We start from the raw sequence: 9,958 nt of genomic DNA on the forward strand, positions 1-9,958 counted from the left end.
TTCACCTCCCGTGCTCTAAAGCCTCATGAATTCAAATGGACGCTGGGCCCGAAACAGCCGAGAGAGGGAGGCCAAAAGAGCACGACCCAATCTGAAAGCACATCTGAGCAGGACATCGTATCTTCAGCAACCCCAGCTTCAAGGGGAAAAGAAATATGCATGCAGTTAAATGCAATTGCGAGACTGATGAACAAGAAAAACAGCTATTGGTAGAACTCGAGTCTTTCCTTTTGCTTCTGTTAACAATTGTCAAGACTAAACACAACAATGAAAGCCACAATATCTAGGTTTTGTGGGGGAGGGGAACAGGAAACAGTCTGATGTGTTGAGGCTCTGAAAAATTATCAAACAAAACGTGCCTTGTGTTAATCCTGAGCTGAGCAGTAAAACAATGCATCACAGCTAATCCAGTATCGTAGAACTGTAACTGCTTATCACACCAAGCTGCAAGAATTTTGTACTTAATTGAGGTCAAGATTTTACTGCTTGTCTTTTAGATAGCATTTCTAAATGGCAGCATCTACCTAAAGAGAAGGCATTAATTAAAACCTTTTAGGTTAAAAAGTTATAGAGAAGCAGAAAGTTCCAGTCAGAGCAGGAATACAAAAAAGTAAGTACAAGGGCATCCTGTCATAAAATGGTGTCTTGATTGGCAAACCGTAAGGATCAAACCAGTAACATGCTGGAGGAACAGCACAATACAGATCATAGACTTAGGTATTTAACCCACTATTCATTGTTATTTTCACTGTACTTATATCTTTAGGGATTTCTGCCTTCAAAAAACTCTTTTTCATTGTTAATACTCAATGAACACTGGAGTTACACCCTTATTAAAGTCAAGCTACTAAAGATACACACAAAAATATAATTCAGCAGTCCAACCAATTGCATTGGGTTTGTTACAGCTTGCCAGTAATCAGCAACCCCAGCTAGCTGCCACTCCCAAAGGCAGAGAGAGGAAGCTGAGGTTTGACACCTTGTGGTTCCACAAAGGCTATTCCTGTCTCATACCCAGATGGAGGCCAGCAATTTGGAGCATGCAAACTACTCTACACATTCCAGTCCCTGTAACACACACTTAGTGTGGTGATTCCTCACTCCAAGTGGATGTAGGTTCAGAGTTGCTACATATTTTAGGTACTGATCACTTCTCGACTAAGGACAAAGCAGGGAAGGGTCAGACAGGAAGGGCAGAGGCAGTACCTAGGACTGCAAGCAAGCAGGCTGTGTGTCCCCATATGGGGGAAAAGCACAGAGTAGAGATAAAAACAACGACTTGCAATCTGAATCTTACAATCCTGCAGCCCAGAGATCTGTAGCTTCTAAGATCTCATCCTATCACTGGTCTTTATTTCTATTTCATGTATCATCTGTTTTAAAAATTCAATGGATTAATAATCTGTTCTGATAGGAAAATAGTTTGTCATAGAAAGACCTGTATAATTGCTGTTTCAGTTAAAAGCTTAAATTTCTCCAGTGTTAATACTGCTTTTCAATACAATTCCTATTTGATAACAGCTTCTCTCTAGGTCTCTGTGTCCTTGTTCACCATGCTCTTCATCCTGTGAGCTACGTTGCTGGGATCTTACCAAGTCTGTAGCAACTGATCTGCTCCACATTTAATCTCACTTGAATGGTTATAAAAATCCTGCAGGGTTTCTAACAAAGGTCATCACTATGTATAAAACAAGCAGCCATTTGTGTGCTTTCATCGTGCAAGATAACAATATGAATTGCCGATCAAAAACTGTTCATGTGAGCCTCAGTATTATATTTATCAGCTAAAGACGACTTTTACATAATCTGATACCAATTAGCCAGTGATTTCATTATGCAGGGAAACCTGAGCTGAATACTCAGATTTTTCAGACTAGTTTACAGTTTCCCATATACATTTGCATGCATTTGGTTCTGGGCCAAGTCTACCCTTACATACATTTGTCTGCATACAGAGCTCAAGAGTACTGCATGCAAACACAAAAATCTAAGTCAGAATTTGTGATATGATGATACTGATCATTAGAGGAAGAAAAAAAAAAAAAGCAAGAGCATGTAAACTGCAGGTATTTCTACCAGCCAGAAGAAAGGACACTTACAAACAAGATTCCAGTTTCAGCATTTCAGAAGCGATAAAAAATTCAAACTTCTCCATGTTCCTTCAACAAAAATACTGTGCTAAAGGACATTCTGGATCCTTTCCACTGTGCCTCCTTAACTCATTCTCTTTGCAAGCCACACTGCATCTATCCTGTTGTAGGCCTAATGTTTATTTTGTATTTATTGAGCATCTTTGTCCCTAAGAGCTGAAGCAGGGAACTTTATCAACTGTTCTGTTTTTAATCTCTAGTTCTAATTCTTGTCACACTGGACTTGATTGTCAAGTACACTTTAATTAGTTTTCAATCACTAAGTTTCATTACTTTTCATGATATTTGGCAGTATTAACTTAAATGCACTGTTAACATCTTATCCCCGCAGCCACTCAATTAAAACTTGAGATCCTTCTCAAATTCTCATTTGAAATTCATCTGTAATCTTTGCTATTACAGTAGTCTATGTTTGTCTGGTCCCTTATCTTTCACATCATCCCACTTCAGAGCAACAGCTGCCTGTATACATACAAACACTTCAAAGACTAAAGTTTCTGAAGTTAGAAAGCTTTCATGCATCTCCAACATATTTTAAGGGCAGAAATACTCAGTTATACCTCCTTCTACTCCTAGGTACTCAAAGCAATACAGAAGGAGTTCAAATAATGATACTGTTATTCACCAGTAGCATTCTTTGCAACAATTTGACGTTTGCAGGATAGCAAGTAAAGATTTAATTGTATCAGGCTCTATGTCCTGCCAGGTTTGTAACTGAAGCAGACTGGAAGTTTTAATATTTTAGAGTGGCACAAATGAGTCATAGCCCTGTCTGCCTCTGCTGAGCATTAATTATGTACCTTGTTTTAACAGAAGTCCAGTACAGAACTATAGCAAAGAGTTTGTCCCTGTGCCGACCATCCTACAGTGCTAACAGTATTTGTCCTACATTCAAAGAAACTTTCAACTATGCTCTGTTTATAAATTCGATTCCTGTGAGTTTCTTGTGACTGCACCTTGAGTTACTAAACATCTGGCGAACAAGTTACGTAACAGACAGCATATCCACAGATTGCTGCTCATGTTGGACGCGGTTCTTTTCACCTTTGTCCCTGTATGATTTCCAGCCAGCAGTTTTTCATTATCTGCAACACAATTAGTACTCACAGGCCACACAAATGAATCAGTGCACCACCAGCTAAATTGCTATGAGTAACCCTGGTTCTGCAGATTCCTTAGAAAATCTGGCCAAAGCCTTGCCTCTTGAAGGCAAAGGACAAAGTGAGTTAGAGTTTTGTTCCCAGGGATATCAGTATTTCAATGACATATACTCAGTCAACTGGAATTTTTATTAACAGTAATCATTTCCATGAGCATGATCAGAGGGCACCCAGTTTCTTCTTTGTGCAGAAAGGTGGAGGGCAATGAAGAAATAGGTGATAATCACAGTGATACATTTTTAAATTGCTAACTCACTGCTGATCAACTTTTGTCAATTAGCAATTTTCACTCATACACACATCACACACAAGCTTCTTTTTATACAGATTTGATTGGATGACATCTTGGGAAGCTTCTATTTGTTTGCTGCATTTATTTACATTCCACTGTTCCTTTACTCCTTGAATGGCCCAATACACCCAGCCCAACCAGATTAGGAATCTGAAGGCCAAATCTGAGCTAACCGAATTAACAATATTGTTGGAAGGACAGATTATATTGTACGCTTGGTACTTGCTGGCTGTTTCTTTTTTGGAGCCACACATCCTGGAGCCAAGTACTAAAAATAAAAATGCAGAACGATATTATGCAAATCATTATTTACAGCCATCACGACTGCAGAGAAGCGGCTCAAATTAAAAGCTCAAGAGACTAAAAATGGAGTTTTTATTTTTTTAATTTATTCCAATTGCATCGCAGAGTATTTGAGGCTGTCAGTGCCAGCTCCTTCTTGGGCTGCCTCCCAGCAGGAAGCAGCCTCAGGCTCCCAGCAGTTTCTCCCATCAAAGAGCTCTCATCTCTGCCAGCAGAAATTAAGTGGCTGGGCATAGCTAAGAACCAGGAAAGGTACCTCACATCACAAATAAATAGTGGCTAACTGTTTATTAGCTCTTAAATGCTATTAGCCACAATGATAAGGGGATGGTTCAGAAAACACGAAGCCCAAGAGAAGCAGAAAGGAGCAGCTCAGGTGATGAGGCAGACTCCGCAGAGGGCTCTCCCATCTGTCTTGTCACAGTGAGTGCTCACCATGTTTATACTACAGAATGGGCTTCATTGGAAACAGATTTTAAATTACCATATCCCTCTTGGTAAGCTGCCTTCTGGCAAGGCAGTGTTTACATATATGCATAAATGCACCCAATGAATTGTCAGCATTCTCATCTGCCATTTAGTACATTGAAAACATTGAAAAATAGACCAGGATACAAGTACTAGGCCTAAGGATGGTTTTTTTGAGAAGTTTTCATTAGAATAATAATAAAAAATAATTCTGAAGAACAAAACATTAGGAGCAAGCTCAAATCTATGGCTCCTTTTAAGTGGGAAAACCAACACATAGTAGTTAGGTGCTGTTTCTGGTCAGGCAGAAACATCAGAAAGCCAACTAACCTACTAGCATTTAAGCTACTCTTATCCTCCCTGTATATTTTTTTTTCTTCTGAAGGGTGGGAAGAGTACGTTTCTGGTTTTAACCTGGTGTATGCATATTTACAGACATACAGACCTCCAGGCGGTCCATTGTGTGGCTGCACTACTGCTTGGGTGCACTGGGAATCACTCCTCTCAGAAACTGGTACCCAAACACTGAGTCCACGCTAACACATAAACCCTCACAAGACTAACCGAGGAAAGGCTCTGCACCTCTCATACCCTCAAGTAGGCCCTTTCCTCTGGAAGGGTGAAATGCACATTGTTCATTATTCGCAATATATGCTATAAAGAAAGGAAATAAAATAAACTTACTGTATCAGTCTGCACACTGTAGGCAGGATTAATTCACGCTGCTTTCGAAAAACATGTAGCAGGGTGGCAGCTTCACTGAAGTACAATTAGCATTATCAATCACAATAGGTTTTGCTCCTCCCTCACAAAACGATGGAAAGAGGCCTTCTGAAGTCAAGCAGCATTTTTTGTGAGTTATTAGAACTTATACAATTTCCTATCCATCACAATCCATGCTGCTTTTTCACTTTACTCAGCAAGACGATTGCATAGTTTGAGCACTGTCAAACTATCATTAGCTGAGACTAATTTCTACAAGCGCCCATGAAAATAGTTCCAGGGGATTTAAGGACAAGTGACAAAAGCCTGGCTCCTAGCCAAAACTTCAAAGCATGTATGGAGGAATAACAACAAAAGCTAGAAGATTATGTGAAATCAGTACCTTTAACATCTGCATACTTCAGGAGTTTGTCAAACTATGAGCCAGACAGTTGCCAATGCATACAACTGTTGGCTTCACGCTCTGCTGACAGAGGACATCCTAAGTACTCAGACATCTCAGTGCAGCCTTGGACTCATCCATTGCTCAATAAAGGGCATTTCTTCCCTTCTGCTCCCCCTCTTTTGAGAGGCAACTCCCAGCAGAGGAGAAGGCCAGACAGCCAGCTGGTAGCAACTACATCCCAGTGAACTCTGCTCTCAGACTGATCACGCAGAAATGTCACAGTTCAGATACCACTAAACAGATTATTCCCTCTGGACTCGTGTTAAATACAGAAATACACTACTCATGCACAGCCAGTTCAACAGTAGAGTGTGACTTGTGGGATATACTTCTTCCATAGCACTCCCCTTCTACTGGCTGTGATTCATTTGCTACAGTCAGCCAAGACAGACCTACTGATTCAGCTGGAAAAATACCCTAGCAAAGTGAAAACCTTAACCAGATAATCTTATAATGTGAAGGACAAAGGCAGGAATAATTAGCAGAGAGCCCATTTCAGCAACAACAACAGACAGCTAGCCTGCCTTAAGTGCGAAAGTACCCTGAAGTTTGCTAACCCATCATGTTTGGCAGTCTAAACTTTCACACATCATTTTGTTTATATTTACCACAACTACTCATTGGTTTTGCCCTGTAGTTAAAAGCAATGCATTAAGAATGGACATCTACTAATTTCAAATTAACTGTGTATCTGAATTTATTACTTCTAGGGAGCAGGGAACAGACCCATAAGATGGACTGGCAGCAAGCAACATACTTATCAAACGGCTGAGAAATAAATTTTAAACCACCCTTTATCTTACCTTCTTTAGAGTTATGCAGCCACCACTAACATCCATTAAAAAAAAAACACACCACAAAATGTCTTTTATTATACTACCTTTTAAAAGGCTTCAATCTTAGATCTAAGGGAATGTGAATGTAACACTTCCTATCCATTAAAAAAAAAAAAAGACTTCAGGCTGAAGTGGCTATTTCCTCAGTTTCATTTCTGTACAATGGAAACAATGCAGCACCTCTTAAATTGCTGTACTGGATCAACAGGTTCAGTACTGACAAAAGGGAAAAAAAAAAAAGAACTACAGAAGCATCCAGTAGACTCAAGAGCTTAAACCACTGCCATGGACTCTTCCTACCCTGGGAAAGACTTGCCATTGAAGTTCAGTGAACCCTTTCTTACCTTATCTACCATGGTTAGTCAAGAGGTTGAGGTTAACTGGAAACTCCATTAACAATGTACCCTTAATTTGGACAGCATTGCTTAGAGGCGGGCAAGCAAGAGGTAGATCAAGTCTTCCTCTAAAAGCAAATAAGGTATGCTCTATTTCTGAGCACTATGCTGACAGGCAGCAGAACAGAGCAATTTTCTGGAAGTATGCAGTACAGCAATAGGGATGGCTCACTGGAAACTGCTCACTGAAATACTGAAATCTGTAATTTCAACAGTGAGTCTGACCAGCTGCTGTTTTATCAGGGAGGTGCCCCTAGGAAGGCAAAAAACTATAAGCTGTCTACGGTTGCCGCTAAGATTTATTTCCCTGTAACACAAAACAGAACCTAATTTTAAAACTCACATAGGCAGAAGGTAATGAACACTATAAATATATCTAATAGGAAAAGTAAGGTGACACTTTCCACAACTACTTTGGTCCCTACTGTTTTCTCTGCCTTAGAGGTTAATAAGTAAGGCTCCGGATAAGTCTTCTCTGGTTTAGTATCCAAACTTGGAGGCATCTATGTGGATGGAGAGCAGCTCTAATAGTGCTGGAAGCCAAACTACAGTCAAGCAGAGAGAAGGACCAGTTTGTAGGCCCTATTCTCACCACAGAACTGTTCTGTGAGATAACTAGGTCCTAAATTCACTCCTTCCATGCTCCCATATACTTCAACCAGCTTCTGGGTTTGGACAAGGCAGATACCAGACTACGTCTGCACTGCCATAAAAAGAACAGCCGTGAGAAGATATTGCTAAGAATTAAAAGGGCACATGTGTAAGTATGCTGATTGAGGAGACAACAGAAGCACTGCAGGCCAGCAAAAATACAAAAAAAAAAATACAGCTATACCAAAGGCAGAATGCTTCCATGTAAAAGAATGTCTCTCCATGAACACACACATGCAATCTCATACATACACACACCTGCACATGCTTTCATTTCAGAGCACATGGTAGAATCACACATCTTTAAGAAAGAAGGGATTTCAAGACTACTGCTGAAACAAATTCAGCCAATTTGAGAAAAATTTGCCTACTAGGCACAGTTAATTAAAAAAAGCATACAGGCTTCAGTTTATTCTTGAGAATTTTTCCAACTCAGGTGAACGCATTTGGAGGACAACAGCAAAATACAATTATTTTCCTCTAATCATTCCAAGTACTATACTAATCCAGCTTGAACAACTGGAATTTCACCAGACTAAAGATTACTATTTTACATTCTCTTCTTACATATCACATGTACCTGCTCTAGAAGCTACTCCCCCAAACCAGTGTAAATTCAATAGCTGTCTGTGCAAGTATTTCTAGGTAGTGTAGTGAGAACAGTGACAATTAATAGCCATACAAGTTCAGAATGACACTTTAGCTTTTAGATATAGAACATCCAGTTTTAAAGGTGTAAAGGTTGATATACATTGGTGCTAAATAAAACAAAACAACTTACTGCTTTTGATGCAGCCCAGGATACGGTTGGCTTTCTGGGCTGCAAAGCCACACTGCCAGCTCATGCCCAGTTGTTGGCTTTTTTTGTCCAATTATTTTGCCCACTCCCCTCAAATATTTATATATGTTGTTAAAATCCCCAAGTCTTCCATCTGTGAAATTATTCCTTAACATTGCTGACTGAAGTATTCAGCTCCAGAGGTACTGCACTTTTGTGAGGGCTACAGTATTAAAACCATTCAAAATGGATTTTGGGAATGCAATGTGTTTAATTAAAATCCTACTAATTCTTTACATATATAAACTAGAATTATGACATTTGGAAAGAAACTCAAGTTAAAAAGCTTGAAGGACCATTAACTTGTTTCTAGACCTATCAAACTCCTGTACAGTTTCACGTGATTTAAAGCCAAATATACATATATCCACTAACAAATACAAAAACTTCAGCTAAATTAAGGCATTTCAGTCCTCAGGCAAAATGAGTGAGTACCCAAGAGAATCAAAAGGGAAGTCCAAGATGCCACCTTCAGAGAACCATTTATGAAAAACATTTAAGTGATTCCAGTAGATTACACTCTGAGCTCCAAGGGCAGAATTCAAAGCAAATTCCTTTCTTATCCCTACCTCTTTTTAAGGATCCACACTGCCTCAAGCAGGAGACTGGCCAGGCATCCAGAAATGACACCTTCTGATAGGTCTGAGCACACGTTCACAAGAATGTGCTTTTTCCAGTTTTGAGCTTTTCTCCACTTGTGAGAAAATCCAGCTACATCACCCACAGGGAAACCAGCTTCAATTCTAGACCCTACAAATGATTACCACTGGCTTAATGTGGAACTGTGTGTTTTACAAACAACTCCAAATTCATCTGAATTGATCACTGGCTCCATCCTTTCCCAACCCAATTTACACAAGCTAGATCAAAGCATAATCTTTACCATTAAGATTACATAATGATGCAACTGGTATCTGTCTGCATAAGCTTTTCTGCTGTATGAATTCTTTGCAGGAGGCTCAAGATCAATGTCTGGCCATTGAATATTTTCTTACTTTCCCAATGACTGAGACATCTGAACCATCTGCCATTATTAGTGTGCAATATGCACAACAATTGAGTTACTATTTCGTTTGCTGAGAAGCACTAACCAGATTTAACTTGGGCCCATATCACAGAATTACTTTATAGATCCTTCATTGTGCATTTTCAGGCATGGGCACCAGAAACAGGAGTTAAGATAACTTCTTTATTAATAGTAAAGGATCATATTTACCCTGATGGCATCAGCAGAAGCTTTCTGTATGCTGCTGCAGCTTTAACATCCTTTCTCACTTCTTGCTATTTTGAGTAATTAATTTCTATGAAAAATCTTGGTTCTTGTTTGCCAAGTGTATCTCACCCTGTATGAGGAATAAAAACACACTGTGTTTAAAAACAAAAATGCAGCCAAGAAATAAGTTTACTGCAAAATCTACATAACCTAGAACACTCTACTTTGCTTAAATGAATGTTTTCCAATAGATTCAGGGCCTACATATTTAACTAGCCTGCAGATGAGCCAGCATAAGACATTCCCTCTGACACCCAAGCCCTAGTGTTCAGATTTTCAGATTTCAGTGCTATTTGCCTGGCTCTAGAATTGATGCAAATCTCTGGAGTTGTACACACCTAGCAGATCAGGTGAACAAAGTGCTTTTGGAGAAGGAATGCATTTTTGAATTGTAGCAAGGTTAATCTTAATGGCTCACAGAAAA

The 9,958-nt window shown here is 39.5% G+C and overlaps 1 long non-coding RNA gene across 1 annotated transcript in view; it reads left to right on the forward strand.

Moving 5' to 3' along the window:
- LOC125689325 (uncharacterized) overlaps positions 1-9,958 on the forward strand; it is a 249,516-nt gene that overhangs the window by 183,471 nt on the left and 56,087 nt on the right. The gene's annotated exons all lie outside the window — the stretch shown is intronic.

Source organism: Lagopus muta, chromosome 2 (genome assembly GCF_023343835.1).
Source record: "Lagopus muta isolate bLagMut1 chromosome 2, bLagMut1 primary, whole genome shotgun sequence".
Classification (NCBI taxonomy): Eukaryota; Metazoa; Chordata; class Aves; order Galliformes; family Phasianidae; genus Lagopus; species Lagopus muta.